The following is a 16771-nucleotide window of genomic DNA, read 5'->3' as shown; positions in this document are numbered from 1 at the left end:
GGAGCGGGTTGTTGCAGCGATGAGGTAAGTGAACCGGGGAGCGGGGTAAAACGATTTTGTCCATGAGGGGCGGAAAAAAATGGGAGATACGACTCCGCCGGGACTCGAACCCGGAACCTTTGAATACCTTCAACCCTCTAGAAGTCCAATGCGCTATCCATTGCGCCACGGAGCCACCTGTTGGAGTGTTTGCGCACCGCTCAGAGAGCCTGCGCATGAGGCACTCGGCGTGCCGCGGGTGGGCTCGGTCTCACGTGTCAGTAGCCAATGCTTTTCTCTTGTTACCTCTAATCGTTCTTTGTTTTTTAAACCGGCACGAGTAGTCTTAGTCTGACAGGCCGCTGCATAAACGAGTCCCTGAGGCGGGCTCTACGTGTGAGCGCTCTCCACCGTCGGCTCCGGGGTACGGCCCCACAGGCTCCCCACAGCGCTGCGTCGTCATTTCTTGTGAGACACTGACTGTTTTTTTAAGTTCATCAGTAATCGTTACAAAATATTTGTCGTCATCCCTGTTGGGCGTTATTCAATGTTAATCCTTATGTTTGGGGGAATATAATTGTGTTCCACAATTGTCTACATGGGGGAATTGTTCCTCCAAATGTCCAGAAATTTGCATAATGGAGTCTCTTTACACATGAAGGTGATAGTGGTGAATTAGATATAATGATTTTGCTTCAACAAATATGGATATTATTCATTATGCAATTATTTATAATGTGCTTTTAACATCACTAGTTTTGGAATAAATATTAACATTTCAGACAAAGCTTCCAGTCATAGCATCAAGGATATGAAAACTACATGGGGTCAGTTTCAAAGTTATTTGGAATCAAGTTATTTTACCATTAGTGATTTCCAGCCTTCTTATAGGGTTTTTAGGGACAGTCTAAAGAGTGGCGGGGGTAGTGGTTTTGTTTTTAAACAATAGCATCTGAATTAGGGGGACCTAGGGAACTATGGTTGTGTTTCCTGATCATCCTATGCACTATAGTGTTTTGCTGGTTTTCCAGTGCCACGTGAGACCAAAAAAAAAAAAAAAAAATATTGTGGGCAATATGACAGATGATCAGTAAAAAAGTATCCATGCGATCTCTGCTAGACACTGCAGCAATTTATTCTTTATTGACAGGTAGAGAAGTAGGATGTGGGAGTCACATCTGGAAATTAGTGCTGGAAAATAGTTTGGAGGCATTAAAAAAAAGCACTTATAAATGGGGGGTGGAGAAAAAAAAAATAGGGAAATAAGTATTATAAAGCAATATTTTCGATGTGAGTGAAAATACCATACTTTTGGGTTGTTATTCCAAATACTGTGAATGAAACTGCTAAATCCATTAAAGGGAGCAGTGACTGAACTATTATCTGTTCCAAAATCACAGTAAAACCCCCAGTGGATTCAGTAAAGTAAGATCTGCCCTTAAAAGCTGTAATTTGGATCTGAAACAAGTCTTTGATGTTATTTTTTTTAAATCAAGGGTAGGCATGTTAGAAATCCCAAAAGACAAGAGTATAAGGTTATTCTTTAACCCTTACCAGAACAGAGTTCCAAGTGCAAGTGAAGCCTGTGGCTTTCTGCTGTAGGGGTAACGACCTGGTTTGGCTCTCCTGCAGCTGCCCAGACTGGGTGCGGGGCTGCTGGGCACCGGTCACACTGGAGGGCTCGCGAGGGCTCGCTGGGGCTGGAGCAGGAGCAGGCAGGGCTAGAAGGAGATCTGCTTTGTAGTGCTATAGCGTAGATTATGCAGTGAAGTGTTTTCGTGAGAATCCCGTGTTTCACTTAATAATTCTTCAGAGAGCTACTCGAACTGATGTAAAAATGAGCTGAGTAGGATGCACACTCCTCTCACCACCACATCAAAGGCTGAGATACAGAGCGCAAGGACTAAGCAGGGTGACTCGGGTAGTGAAGGCACTGGTCGTACACCCTGTGACTCCAGTCAGTCAGCTAGCCAGCCTGCAGCCAGCAGGGACCCAAAGCTTGTGAGCTGGCTGGTTATTAAATAGCTCCGGCAGTACAGCCCTGAAATTGGGGTGTTAGCAGAAGGGTTCAGTAGTTAGAGCAGCTACCATATTTGGTGTATGCTCCCCAAGCCAACAAACTCTTGTGGAGCCAGAGCAGCTGTAAGCACAGACCAAGGATCACTAAGCTGTACAAGATTCAGAGCAGATTGGACTGCATTTACGTGCTCTGGTTCCGGATGGTCTTGCCTCAACTGCTCTGTTGTGGACAAAACTCTTTATAGCGTGCCTGGTAAAGGAATGCAGAGCATGGAAAGTTTAATTTGAGGCCTTGAGGCCTTGAACTGCATAAAAGAAACAGAATTTTTGTTTTTAATAACTGAGTTAATCTTCAGAATAATAACCTCAAATTTATGTTTGTGCAACTCAAAGCACTTCTAAGTAACTAAGAATGACTGTAAACATTCTGTAGCTTGCAAACAGCTGTAGGGTGATGTAACTGTTAGTACCTCAGTGGGGTGGTTTGGTGACACAGTACCTTTGGGCAGCACAGCACTGAATGACTGCAGATAGTGAAGAATTGGTTTGCTGTGAGAAGACGAGTTCTGAAGGCATATGAGTGAAGAATCCTGATGCTCTTATGGTTGCTCTTTGCTCTTCTAGTCTTGCTTTGCTTACTTGGGTTACACAGGTCAGTAAGGGCTGGCTGTTGGTGCCATTAGTGCAGGAGGACTGACGAGGGAAATGATTGGAAATTTTCCACAGTGATGTCAAATTATTCAGGTCGGTTTCCTTTTTCATTATGTAGCTGTGGTCTCAATGCAAAGCCCACCTTTCCTTTTGAACTGCAGATGGGGCTGTTGCATGAGAAACAGGACAGCTCCAGGTTTGTCAACCAATTGAAAAAACAATAAAAAGGTTAGGCAAAAACAACTGATCAGATTAACCTTTGCTAGCACCTGGACCTGGACACGTCCTTTGGACTTTCTCTCTTCTGGGACCGGCTGAGTCCAGTTCTGTTGCAGGCTGGCTTTCATCAAAGCTCCTCTTCCTTTGTCCTGTTTTTCAGGGAGAAGTTCCCTGGAGTATGTTTGTGCTGATTTTAGTTATTGGCATTTAGAAAATTCTCACTGCACTAAGCTAGATGCCATTTTGCTAATTTTAAGTAGGAGGAGAAACTGAGATAGGAATACCTTGACACAAGACAGCAAGTGCATCAATGTCAGGCCAAAAAGAGTGCCATCCTATAGCACTCTTCCACTGATTAAAATATATATGTCTATAAATTATTTATGATTAATAATGATTGTGTTCTTTAAGATACTTTTTGCAACTTGTGTTTCAGCATTAACTTCTGATATTATGAGGAAAAAAAGTGCTATGTACTGTATATCTGATTAATTTTGGTAAAGTTTGAGCTTCAGTGCATTTATTAAAAAGGCAATTTCCAGATTTACAGAGCTTCCACAGGTGGTTGTTGGTAGTTCCATCATCTTTCTCTAAGAACCTCTCTAGTAATACTATATACTCATTGAGAGCAAGAGGTCACAGAAGTCTGCAAAGAGGTTGTCACGTATAGGTTGCCTAAATGAGACCCTTATGCAATCTGTACTTTTCAGGTTCTTCCTCTCCCTTGAAGTGGGGCTTATTACATACCTAGTGCTATAATGGTTCATTTGTGTGGTGCAGCAAGAGAAAGCACTGTGTGAGCTGGCAGGAGAAATACTAGGATGCATGCAGCCTGAGGATACTGAAAAGAGCTCTTTCAGGGAGCATTTCTTTTGATAATTTACAATTTGATATTTTTTTTAAATCTATTTTCTTAACAGTAAGATAAATGGTTCATATTGTAGATGCTTCTGCATCTCTTTTTTTCTCAGTGGGGGCTGTAATCCCAATGTGACTATCAGGGCGTTGGAGAACTACCTTTGTCAGGCTGCCAGCAGGAACACTGAGAACCTCTTCCAGTTCTCATATCTGTGGCTGCTGTTGGACTGATTGGGTAGGTAGGAGTAATTCCCAAGGGCAGTGTCTTGGGCAGTTGGGGGTACATGAGCAAGCATAGCAGATCATTCCTATGAGTACGTTAATTCTGCAGACGTTGTTAATGTTGTGCAGCTCTGTTAACACATCAGCTGCTGCAGAGCTAGCTGTGAGTTTGATACATTCTGGTGGAAAAGTTTGAACCCCTCTTGTCATGTTGCATAAGTAATTTTTTAATAGTAATTTTTAAATACCTGGTGTACAGTCCCTGGCTCTTAGTCATTGTTTTCTGTGATGGTGCAGCTGAGAAACTGGTTAGAATGGTATCACCTGCAGCTCATTCTTAGTTGCTCAGATTCCTTCTAACATTGTCTAACTACAGCCTTGATCTTTGGCCTCCATGTGTTGGGATTTTGGTTTGTGTTGCAGCTCTCCAGTTCTGTTGGCAATCGTCAGAGTAAACAAAGTGATAAGCAACACCTATTTTTTTTTTTCTCAGTTTAATCCTCAGATTTATGGGGAATACACCTCAGTTTACCTTAAGTGCCAAAGCAGACTTAAAGACTACATGCTGAAGTTAATAATTATCAAAGACAAAGTTGACAGTGCAAAGTTTTGTTCTAGTCTTATATTTTGAAATCTAGGTGTAATAATTTTGGCTTTTATTTTTTTAAATTAATATCAAGCTAACAGATATTTATACAGTCGAGTTGTTCCATTAAAGCTTCTCAGATTACACTATAGCTCAGCTCCTCCTGTGCAGCTGAAAAGAAAAAGTGCATATCTGTGGTCTAGTGATTTAATCCTGAGCTTCTGGATTCTTACTTCAGCTGTGCAACTACCATGCTACATGTCTATAGGCAGTCTACTCCATTTTTCCTTCCATAAAGTGTAGATGCTTGTTGCTTTCTTATTCCAGGTGGTGTTGTGCAAGTTAGTCTTAGGCCAAGTAACTTGAAAATTTTGTGATGAAACTTCTTTGCCTTAATGTCACGTACTTTATTTTGTCATCTATCATATATCAAACCTGAATGGCAAAAGATATTGAACAGAATCTACCCAGATGGCTCATCTGCTTTTCAACAAGTTTCCCTTCTCCTTAGCATGGGTTAACTAAATGCTGGTGGCTGACAGAGCTCTCCTGTTGGCTGCTTATTCAGTTGCTTCCTCAGCTCAGTTGCTTGGTTCTTCATTTTGTAAGAATGAAGCAGTTGTGTTGTCCAGGTGAACTTGAGACACTGGTAAAGATAATGCTGCCTCTGCCAGAGCTTACTTGAAAAAGAAATACTAGAAAACCAGCAGCAAGTATCCAGATTTGGTCTCAAGACTTCTGAAATAATTGAGAGGAGTAGGATGTATTTCCTAACATATGTGCTAAAGCATAGTACTTTGAGATTACTAAATCTATAAATTTTGCTCATCATAAAGTATGCATATTAAAAGCAAGAATTTGAACATACAATTAAATAATAATGAACCTGAAACAATCTAAAATAATCCTTACCTTCTCCTGCCCTGTTTAAATGCAGCATTTGCTTTCTGTCCTCACCCATGTGCTCTGGGAATGACGCACAGTGTTTAAGCAGTCGTGCAGTGCAGTCAGCTGGTGCAGTACAGATAACAGGATGTTGTGTAAGTAAAAAAAAAAAATGGGTTAACTTCTGCTTTCATTTGAATCAGTCTGAATCTGAGCTAACAAAACCAAGCCAGTGGAGTTTTTTCAAGGCTATATCTGTATTAGTAAGAGGATGATTTGCCCCAGAGTGTCTTGCCTTTTGTAATGGTCTGAGTTGGCATGGTGCTTACTTTAAGACAGAAAACATGGGTGATTTTTGGCAAGCTTTGCTCTGAAGATGGCCCTGGTTAATAAATCCAGGCTTTAAGTGTTGTCATTACCTTTCTTTCAGGGGAAAAAAGCTTTTAACCTGCATTGATTGGGACCTCTGAATAGCGATGGGAAGAGAAATGGCTGCAGACTCTTGTCTTTTTGGTGACGGATACTTTAACATTTTGGGACTTATTGCTCTTTTTAAATTTCCCAGAGTGTGGTATTAGTACTGTGTGGACTATTTTTCTCATCAGTTTAAATTTACTGTGGGGTCAGTGTCCTGTCCACTCTTCGGATGATCACTGTAGTAAGTGCGTCCCTAAGGGCAGTTGTGTGTGGTCAGTGTCATTTCTGGAGAGGGCTTGACAAGCCTGTTCTAAAAGGATGAAAAGCTTTTATTCTTGATTAAATTTTGCTTTTCACTTAGTTATGAAAATGAATGACTGACAGCATACCATGTGAGTACTGACTCTGATCTAATTGTAGAAGCAATGCTATTTAAAAATTGTGTCCTTTTGTCAGTCTTTTAATTACAAATATTACACACCCTGGGCATCTAGCTATGTGAATGATATACACGTTCTTTTCCTCCCTCTCCCAGCAAGCTTTTACTAGAGCTATTACAAATGTATATTGATTTTACTGTACTGGAAATTTTCAGCAAAATTGTTCCTCTGTGGATTTTTAGAGCTAGCAATTACAGATTGTGCTTTAAAGACTTATTTGTAAATTGGCTTTATCTACTTGAGTTTTCACTTAATAGAACTGTATCACAATTTATGAATTTTATTTTTGTAGCAGAAGTCAGCATTCAGTATGAGGTAGTGAGCTGGGTGCCAGGAATTCCCAAATTCTAACCCAGTCTTGTCTTGGCCTTGCAGCATGGCTTGGCAGGCCGTTCCAGTTTCTTGCAGGTGAAGTGAGGGTGATCTCATCTAACTCGGTGTCTGCAGAATTGTAGCTCCATAATATTTCTGTGGAATTGACTTAACTCTTCAGTCGGTACCCACAGCCACCTAACTCCATTGTCATCCTTCATCTTCCTCATTGTTACAGATCCATGTGGCAGGTGTGAAGGGAGCGTGGCTGAGCACCTGATCCTGCACAGACACAGTTATGAGGAGATGCTCAGCAGCTCCTGATTCACACACACACAGTAGACAGGGAAGATGATGAAGCACTTGTACTACAAAGGAGTTGCCTGTGGGTGCTCCAGCTCCTTTGAACCAAAAGATGTGGCTCATGGCACATCTCCACTGTCTTAGGCCTCTTTCATCCTTGCATGCTGTCTGCCCACTAGGAAATAAAGCTCATCCAGTTTTACAGGAGATACAGGAACTTCAGATTTACTTCTTGTGAAAATAAGCATTCTCTTTTCTACAGGTAGAAATGTGAAATTACTTGTATAGTGAGCAGTCAGAGAAGATTTCTGATTGATTTTTTTCCTGATACAATTGATACTAGAGTGTCGATCAGAGGTGCACAGGAGTAATTGAATCTTGTGTCATGGGGACAAAGTTATGGAGTTTGTGCACAGGCTATGTGTGGGCATGATGAATGGTATGAAGTGGGTTTGTGGTCAATGTAATGACAAGGGTGATACTTCTATGGGAAGGAGTGATAGATCTTTTTCATATGTCTGAAGTAGTGTAAATGGGAAAAAGGGAGTTTCAGATTCACAAGTGAGTGATGTGCACCATATGGGTTGACTCCGAAACATAATTTCCAAATTTTAGAAATTATTATCCAAACACTGTCAAAGATTCTTGTTTAGATTTTACAATTGTATTACAGCTAGCTATTTCCTCCATGGATTAGGAAAAAATTTCACATATTGTGTGAAATGGTTTTACTACTTTATGTGTTTTTAAAAAAATAACATTTAAATTGTCTTTTTTTTTTTAAAGGTAACTGGGCACTATTTGCTATCTAGGTTATTTGTAGAGGTAGACAGATGGGGAAGCTGTGATTTTAATTCTGTCTTCTCTGATGAAAACGTGAGAAAATTCACTTTAACGGAATTAAAGGCTGCTAGTCAAATGTTCTAGCTGTTGCCATGAACTGTGTATAAAGGGCACAAGTGGCTGCTAATGTGAAAAGGGCATGGCTGTCTTTTTCCCTTTATTTCCAAAAGAATTTGATGAAATCTTGATTTGTGAATATGCATTTTTATGACTAAGTAACATATGTCAATTTTCTATCACATCTCCAGTTTGTAAAGCCAAGAGGTGTGGAAGGATAAAACGTTCTGTAACCACAGCTTTTATCATAGCGAAGAGTACGTATATTAAATGAAAAAATCCCAAAAGAGGAATGAAATCCAAACAGATTTCTGCCCCAAAATCCTTGGCTGTCCTTTTCAGGTCTGTAGGAAGTATTTTTTTTTAAAAAAATGTTGCATGGTAGTGAATGTTTATAGCATGGATATGGTTTTCCTGGGAAAATGGGAAACCTCTGTATCCCTCCAAAGACATTATTATGAGTAAGGTAGTTGTGGTCACTGTTATTTGGAAGGTTCACAAGTTCTTTCCCCTGGTACCTTGACCTCATACATGACCATACTATAGAACATCAGCCATCTGAGATCTAGCATAAGCAAATATGACATTGTGTGACCATATAGGAGGAATTAATTTTCTCATTGAGAATAATTCATATTAAGAGCCATACCAAAATTCATGGCGTTACCCAGAGGGATCATTCAGGGGGTGTCTAGGTGTCTAGCGCTTCTCCCTGGGCATGGGGGCAAGGTGGCCACCTCATGGCAGCTGGGCTCTGGCTAAGGAGCTGACTGAAGTAAAGGAGCTGTGAGAGGCAGCGAGCAGGCTTTGTACCATCAGGGGAGAAATAAGACATCAGCAGGCACTCAGTCCCAGGATGGAGATGTCTGGAGCCTTATTTCTGGCCGCAGACAAGAAGGTTCCCTCTCTGCTTGCAAAGTTGCAGAACAGGTGTGGTGCTCTGGGAAGAGGTGAGGATGAGCAAGGACCATGGGGGAGGCATCAGAGCCAGCTAGGCCTGAACCAAACATAGACAAGAAGAGTAAAAGACAGACATAAGGTATTGGGGACTCCCATCTATAGGGAATAGTAGCACCCATCTGCTACCCTGATGTGATGTTTTGGGATGTTTGCTGAGTGCTGGGCTGTGGATTCAAGATACAGCAGAGAGACTGTCAAGACTTGTCTGGTCCTTAGACTTTTACCCCTTGCTGCACTTCTCCGTGGGCACCAAGGACATATCAGAAGGGACTGTGAAGCTCTGGGGTTGAGGATGAAGGCTACAGGGGCTCAGGTGTGTCTCTTCAGTCCTTTCAGCAAGCAGAAGAAGCCTGAATAGTAGAGAATACAACCTGAGGAAGGGTCATTACAATCTAAGAGAGGTGATGACATCGGATCAGTGAAGAAGTGTCCTGAAGATGAAGGATCTCACTGTTCCTCTGTGAAAGCAGCACAGCTGGGAGCCTGTCTTATGTGCCCATACAGAAACGTCTGCAGTATGAGAAGCAAACAGAAGTGATGGGATGTTTGTGCACAGTTGGAAAACCAAGATGTCATTGGGATTACTAACATTAGAAGTAGCACAGTGGTTACCTGGAATGTATACTTTGAATGTGACTTTCTTAGTAATTTCTAACATTTTAAAATTTAATTTAATGATATGAAACGGTTTTGTAACACAAGGTAGATTGCAGAATTTCCCTTGTCAGTAGACTGACTCATAGTTATGTTACTTGGACAAATACATCTGCCAGTCACTAGCACAGCCAGGTCAGATCTGAGTTCCCTGTCTGGAGTTCTATGCTATCCTTCTTTTTCTTATTTTCCATCCAGAAAGTTGTATGATGAAGGTGAATATATAAAGTAGTTTGGCAAATAGTTGCAGAACTGTAGCTCTGCCAAATGTATTGCTAGTTACAATAGATTACACGTATTGTTTGAGGCAGATTTACTGTCTTGTACTGCCACACTGAAATCTGGCTAATTAGTATTATGGCTGCAAGACTTAGATACATCTATTATCTTCAATACATGGTAAATTGAGGAAAGTGAAAACCACAAGTTCCCCATACAGCAATTAAATTGAAATTTGCTCTCAAGAATCTTTGTTGGAGAGACTACATAAATAGTCAGCAGCATTGTATACTGGTGTATTATAGTATAGAATATTATAGTTTGATCAGTGCTTCAAGACAGATGTAAAAAAATATGCTTTGTATCTGTGAACACAGCAAATTTGTTTAGAAGTCATTTAGAAATGTATAAATGAATGCCATCTTGCAATTTCACTGCTAGCTTAAAAGCAGAACACTGAATTTGGATTCTGTGCTTATGTAATCTATTGGTAAAACTTTGTTTTACCCACCATAGTGGAAGAACATGGAACTAGCAAGTGATTTTTATAGCTAATCCATGCTTACTCATGGTTCCACATTCTTCCTTCCAATTTTTATCTCATAAAACCAGTCATTGAAGTTAATGCAACTTACCACCCTGCAGAATTTACAAGTATGAAGAAACAAAAAGCTTAAAATCAAACGCTTTTCTGTGTAGACAGTGCAGACACAAAGGCACCTTTGTGATGAATATATAGAGTTAGCTCTGCCACTCCAAATCAGCAGTAAATTTTCCTCAATCCTAGCATTGAAGTAAAATAATGGCCTTTGTTCTTTTAAGGAGCCTTACTTGTGTTTTCAAAATGCTGGCAGACAGTAAGGATTGACTTAAGCCAAAAAATTTACTTCCTGTATTCAGAACTACAATATATATTTATATAAGTTTTTCTTGGTTTATTCAAATTAGTAATAGGTACCAGCCATTTCTGCAGCAAAGCAAAACAAGTGTCTTCCAGAAATCACCAATATCATCACTCTCCATGGAAATTATGTAAATATTATTATTGTTGCAATAGATGGCTGTAGTTGATTTTGTAAATACTCGAGTTTGCAATCACCAGGTTGTGGAATCTTAAAAAAAAAAAAAAAAAGTCTGAAAAAGCTGAAAGAAATACCATCACAGCCCCCCTCCAAGCGCTGGGACATTTCAATCAGATTTTTATGTTTTTCCAGATACTGAGCTGTGTGGTATCAAACAGGTCTCAGTTCAGAGCCTAGCAAGCCAGACAGATCCCATCCATGGAAGGCTCATATGATGTTTTCACCCCGTGAGCTCTTACAGCATTTTTTAAAAACAGTTCGAGTTCCCGTTTCTGCTATCAAATGGAGCGTTGGTTCACTTGAGAGCTGTTTGCTGCACTTTCAGATAAGGACGAGGTTGCAGTGGTGATGTCACCACCAGTGCCGAGCGGGAGCTGCCTGCAGGCTCCTCTGCTCCTGCTCGCTAGCCGGCCAAGTTGCCCTGCAGCTGTGGGAGCTCTGCAGTGCCAGCTGTGCCTGGTGCTCCATGCAGCCTTCTGGTAGGGATCCATACACCTGCAACTGAAGAAAAAACCACTTGGGTAAATAATTGCAAGGTGATGCAATTATGTATCTAGGTTTTGAGAGCATAAGTGTTTTCAGGGCAGATTCACAGACTAGGTGAGTGGGGAGTGATCCTAACAAGCTCCTAAGTGGCTTCCATAATCAATAATACAGGGTAAAATATAAAGTGAAGGCCTCTAGTAGATAAGTTTACCTCTCCCTATTAATCTACTGAGATCTGGACTCAGATAAGGTTTCAAAAAGTTCACTCAACACAGCTTCTCTTTGATTTAGGGGGAGAAAAGAAACTCACTGCTGAGTTAGCAGCTGATGAATCACAGTGATGATGTCTCCCATGCAGATCCAACTGCTGATTGGGCACAGGACTTCCCAAGGTGTGTCTTTTGCCAGGAAGCTTTTGCATTTTAAAAGTACACAATAGACCATGATACTCTCCTTCTGTGGTAAGAAATGTTGTCTGCATATTTATTAATTAGTACCATCTTACCCTATGAACAGTTCTTACTAGTTACTAACAAATAATTAGGCGTGCTAGCAGATATTTCCAAACCAATGTTTTGTGGGTTTAAAGTTTTGACAGGTCTTAATATTGGATCTTAATTGTGGCAGCTATTCTTCAGTATGTGTTTTGCTAGTGACCAGGCCCAACAAAAACGATACAGCCAGCAGGAAGATGAACCAATACACAGACTGTATTGTATACAAGAAGGACATTCCATGAATGATCGCTGGAGGTACAAACAGATCTATCATGGTACAGATCTGGTACATAAAACGATCCCACAAAAGATGTGACTCGGCCCACAACAGGTGGTATAAACAGTGAGCTGAGGTTGCCCATAGTTGGCATGGGAAACAGCCAAACCAGTTAAGTTAAATACATAAGAGAAAGGTGCCCACATGGCGACTCTTACCCGATTGGCCCATGTTCTCAAAAGTCTAAACAGACTGGTGCCCAGCTCCAGGGAGAGTTAGGAGGTCTTCCCTGAACCAGAAAGCTCTCTGGAGTGCACTCCACAGAGCAGACACTCCTGACTCCCTGCAAGTGGTCCCAGCTCCCTGCAGGGCTGGCCGCACCCTGGGGGGAAGCTATAAGGCAAACTCACCACCTCTTTATGAAGGGCTGTGGCAATCACCCATGTGTCAACCTTAACTGGGGGGTTTGGGGTTCAAACCCCAGCATTTCAGTATGCTAGCACTGTTTTGTAAAATCCAGAGTTAAAAGAAATGTGATTATATAATTGTAAGGGGTACTCTCAAAGTTACAGAGAATAAGATAAAAATCTTTGTAATAATGTAATATTTTGAGAGACACATGTTTATAATAAGATTTTATATGATCTGCATTTTTCATAAAAATTGTATGTTTGCAAATTAATACAGAGAATCTCTTTTTTTTCATGTTATATAATGTTCAGGGCAATTCTATTTTTTTTTTTTTTTCAGACATCTGAATTGGTTTTGTTTCTTTATTTTTTGTCAATTTAACAATCTAAATAATTTGGAAGATAAAATTAATCTTATTTTAACCTATATTTTCAGTTGCCTTTGAAAAAATAAGGATGTAATCTTGAAAAATACAGGAATATGTGGAATAAATGTTTGGGTTTTATTTGATAGTTTTATATCAGCTTTACTATAAAAAAAAAAAAGATGCAATAATTGCCTTTAGAGAGAGACACAGAGGGGTTGAAAATATTTGAAATGTGCTATGGAGATGAGTTTGCATTTAAATGGTTGTGATCTCATTCTGCAGGAGTATGGTAGAAGAGGCTTAGGAAGGCAGGGAGCAGCTGTAATACCCAGTCGGTGCAGTGTCTGCTTTCCACTTTTCCAGCGGCGGTGCCTGGAGCTCATTCCACATGACCGTACTTGTTCCTGCGCTTGGAAGAATGTTGCAGTCATGGCACAAGCATCAGCCTCTGTGTGAGCAGAAATACAGCGAGCCATACTAAAAAGAGGGGTTTGTTGTAATGTTGCAGTAGTAATGAACTTATTTTTAGCAAATATATCACTGAAAACAAAATCTTTTAATGATAAATAGCTTGTTTTAAGCGAAGAGATATTTAAGAAGCAACTCTTCGAACAAACTATCAAAAATATAAGTATTTTTCTTAGATGTTCAGACAAAGGTTTCTTGCTATTAAGTTAGATGGATTCGGTTCTAGCGTTTCTGCGTATTTCTTATTTTTGGAGCAGTAATTCTGTGCTTTAGGATAATAGGATCCTGTTCTTTATGTGCATCGGGAGCATCTCCACAGTTAGGAGTAACATTTTTTTCTCAAATTTTTAACTCTCAGCACTAGTCAACACCAGACGGTGCCAAAATGCAATACAATATTCACAAGTTCCTAGTAAAATAGTGTTCTATTCAGAATATACCTTTTCTAAACATTGCTGGTTTGATCTTTCCCAGCCTTTTCTTGCTTGCGTGTTCACCACCATGATACCGTAATACCAGATTGCCCCCGATTGCGGGTTTCCTTACAATGACAGTAACACATTCCTCTCACTGGCGGCTGGCACTCTCAAAGAAAGATTTTCAAGTATGCAGATAAACTTTACTCAGCTACAGCAGCAATTTATGTCATGTCCTTGTCTTGCTTATCCTGGCTTTAGTTCTGTGTACGGGAGGGTCAGAGCTTGCGGTTTCTATTTCGATGTGCATGCTCTCAGCAAAGGAAGAAGTTAGTAAGAACTCTGAAATGCATTAATCATTCTTAGGCAAAACCTCGTGGTGCAATTAATTTTACGATTATCTTATGTGTGTGACATTTTTGTGCAGGCTGAAGCTTTCAGGATCCACCCATGTTCCTCTCTTCAAGCTCAATTCCTCAAAGTCTTGCAGCTAGAATGTTTCAGCACAGGTAGAACCAAAATGCAAATACTACTGATAGAGGCACTCATGTTTTATGAGCTTAGAAATTTCACTTCATGAAATGAGATGTTGAGCCTTTCTTCCTTGGATGGCAAAAATTACAAGATACTCTGACTGCATGACATGTATTTGACAGTTCATACTTTCAAAAGATAGAGAGTACCATACCTTATAGTCCCTGCTGCTGAAGAACTGCAGTGTATCCCTGAAGTTGGTTTTAGTTTGCCAGCCAGCTAGGGGAGGATGTGTGTATCTGTCTAAAGAATGTTCTTAGGCAGTGTTTCTCAGACTCAGGTTGAGGAAAGTCGTTCATCAGTTTACAGTCATGATAATGGTGGACCAGATTAGTGAATATCCTCTGTATGCATATAATCAAGTGCTCATAAAGAACCCAATGCTTCTTCTTGTCTTCCTCTGTGATCACATTCAGTAATGAAATGAGTTCAAATAACAAACCTGTAAGTCTAAAGTGGCTGAAAGCAACCATTATTTTCCATGGCCATATTTTTTTTTTTCTTGTCCCAGCAGCTGATTGCAATCAGCAGTGCCGATGTTTAGGCACTTACCTACCTCACTTGTTGCACTGAACATACATATCTAAGAGCTTTATTGGTTCCTGCAGTAAATGAGACCTCCAAATTGTGCAAGGATTGCATAAGCCTTTGCAGTGGATTATATGATTGGAATTATAATTAGATGGCAGGCTAAGAACTCTTTTTGTCATCTAAGAGGGTTGCTGAAAAGAAGGAAAATAATCTAGTCACTGTTGGGAGTCTTTTCTGTATGTTTTTAATGAGAGGCCTGTCACTTTATTTATTGGAGTAGTGTCATCAGATTAGTGCTGCTTTCTTAACTGTGTCTAATCTCATTTGATTCAAGCATCATGAAATTAAAAAAAAAATCGATGTAGCATAGGTTTATTTTGAAATAAAGGGAGGGCTAGCAAATCAGTAAATATCAGTTTGTCATGTCTAATTAGCTAAGAGGTTTTTTTCTGAAGCTATTAATCGGGATCTGAACTAGCAAATTGTATGTAGTCTTATTAATTTATAGAGAATTTCTCATGTGAAAGCTGTAGTCTTTAAATCTGACCATTTTTCCTTAACGCACACGCTTTCTTTTTCAATTTAACAGAAATTGGAAAAAAGTTTGTCTATATATTTTCAGTAGCTCCTTCAATAATATGAAACCTTTCTATTAGTCACCTTTCACCAAGCTATGAAATCAAAAATATTAACTTTTGCCTCCATATTTGGATCATTTGCAGGAAATAAGAGATCATAAACAAGTCAGAAATTCCTTTACATATCAATATATCAAATGCAAATCAAGTGAACTTTGCAGTGTTAGAGCAGTGACCTTCAACCAGACTCTGAGTCAAAGAATTTCTGTTTCCAAGGCTTCTGATTCTTGCTGAGTATTTATCTGACATAATGTATGGATCTTTTGTGGTGTGCCATTTGCTGGAGAATGAATGAAGGCCCTCTGGCTCATTTATCCTACTGCCTCGCTTGGGATTTGAACTATGCTGCCAGAAAAGAAAGTCCAGTGCTCTCACTCTCAATTCTAATCACCTTATCATTAGGCATGCTACAGCAGTTCCCTGTCCCATGAATATTTTTTTCAACTATAGAATCTAGTGGTTGTTTCGGAGAGTTGGTAAAACTTGTTAAGTATTGTTCAAAACCACTCATTTACTGAATATGGCATGGTTGTGCTTTTGAAGCTCTCCATCACAAACATTATGTATCTTAGAATGAGAAAAAAACATGTGTAGTTTTAATAATTTAATTTCACTTCATCCATATGCCATCCTTTTTCTTTTCAGTTTGGTTGGTCTCTTTTTGTGTTGCCCTTGTCTCAAACAGATGAAATGAGGGTTATCTGATACATTATTATAAAACTGATACATAGATATAGCAAACAGAAAAACATTGTGAGTTGTTTTGGGTGGGTTCTTCTTTTGGGTCGAGGTGTTTGTACATTGTCTTTGTTGTTTTGAAAAAAGGACTCACTTTGTATGCAGGCAGATACCATTTAAGAAGAAAACACTGTTATCAAATATAACTGTCTTGATTTCCAAATCAAGGTGATAGGAATTTCCTTGGAATAGATGATGGCTTTTCTGTTCAGTACATTATAATTAGACACATTGATAAGAGTTTATGCCTAATGATTTAAAGACTTTCCTTTTAAAATTACTAATTTGTATTTATAATTGGACCCTAGAGGGAGGTAATGTATGACCACTGAAATTGCACATAGGTTCTGGTTTAAATTGTATATTTATAGTATTAAATATGCTAATTTGAATGTGAAGTTCATTTTACAGATCCAGAAATATGGGTAAACATCTAAGCTGGTGCCTATTTTGTTAATGGAGTAAGGAACAAACTCCATTTCAAACATTCTGTAGTGGGAATATATAAGACCTTTCTTGTAGTAAAGAATGATCTTTTGTGCAATTGTCTTTACCTGGGTGATGTCACAGAATCAATGTGTTGTTATTAACCTCCTCTTAGGTCAGAGTAGCTTGCTAAGAAAATAATACAACACTGTTTCGATAGAACGCATGTTTTAGACATAGTTTTTAAGAGAACAGAATGAATTCTTTCACCAATTTTCTTTCCTGTATTAATTATCCAAGAAATGGTAAGGCTATAATTTGTATAGTTTGTAACCT

At 39.5% G+C, this 16771-nt stretch overlaps 1 non-coding gene across 1 annotated transcript; it reads right to left on the bottom strand.

The window, feature by feature from the left end:
- Positions 1-89: 89 nt before the first annotated feature.
- On the bottom strand, positions 90-175 carry TRNAR-UCU. The gene is given in 2 exon segments: positions 90-125; positions 139-175. It is a non-coding gene; the product is annotated as a tRNA-Arg (tRNA).
- Positions 176-16771: the final 16596 nt, after the last annotated feature.

This window comes from Merops nubicus, unplaced genomic scaffold (assembly GCF_000691845.1).
Source record: "Merops nubicus isolate BGI_N331 unplaced genomic scaffold, ASM69184v1 scaffold17298, whole genome shotgun sequence".
Taxonomy (NCBI): domain Eukaryota; kingdom Metazoa; phylum Chordata; class Aves; order Coraciiformes; family Meropidae; genus Merops; species Merops nubicus.
The sequence above is the reverse complement of the archived record's forward strand: the minus strand, read 5'-3'. Positions and strand labels throughout refer to the sequence as shown.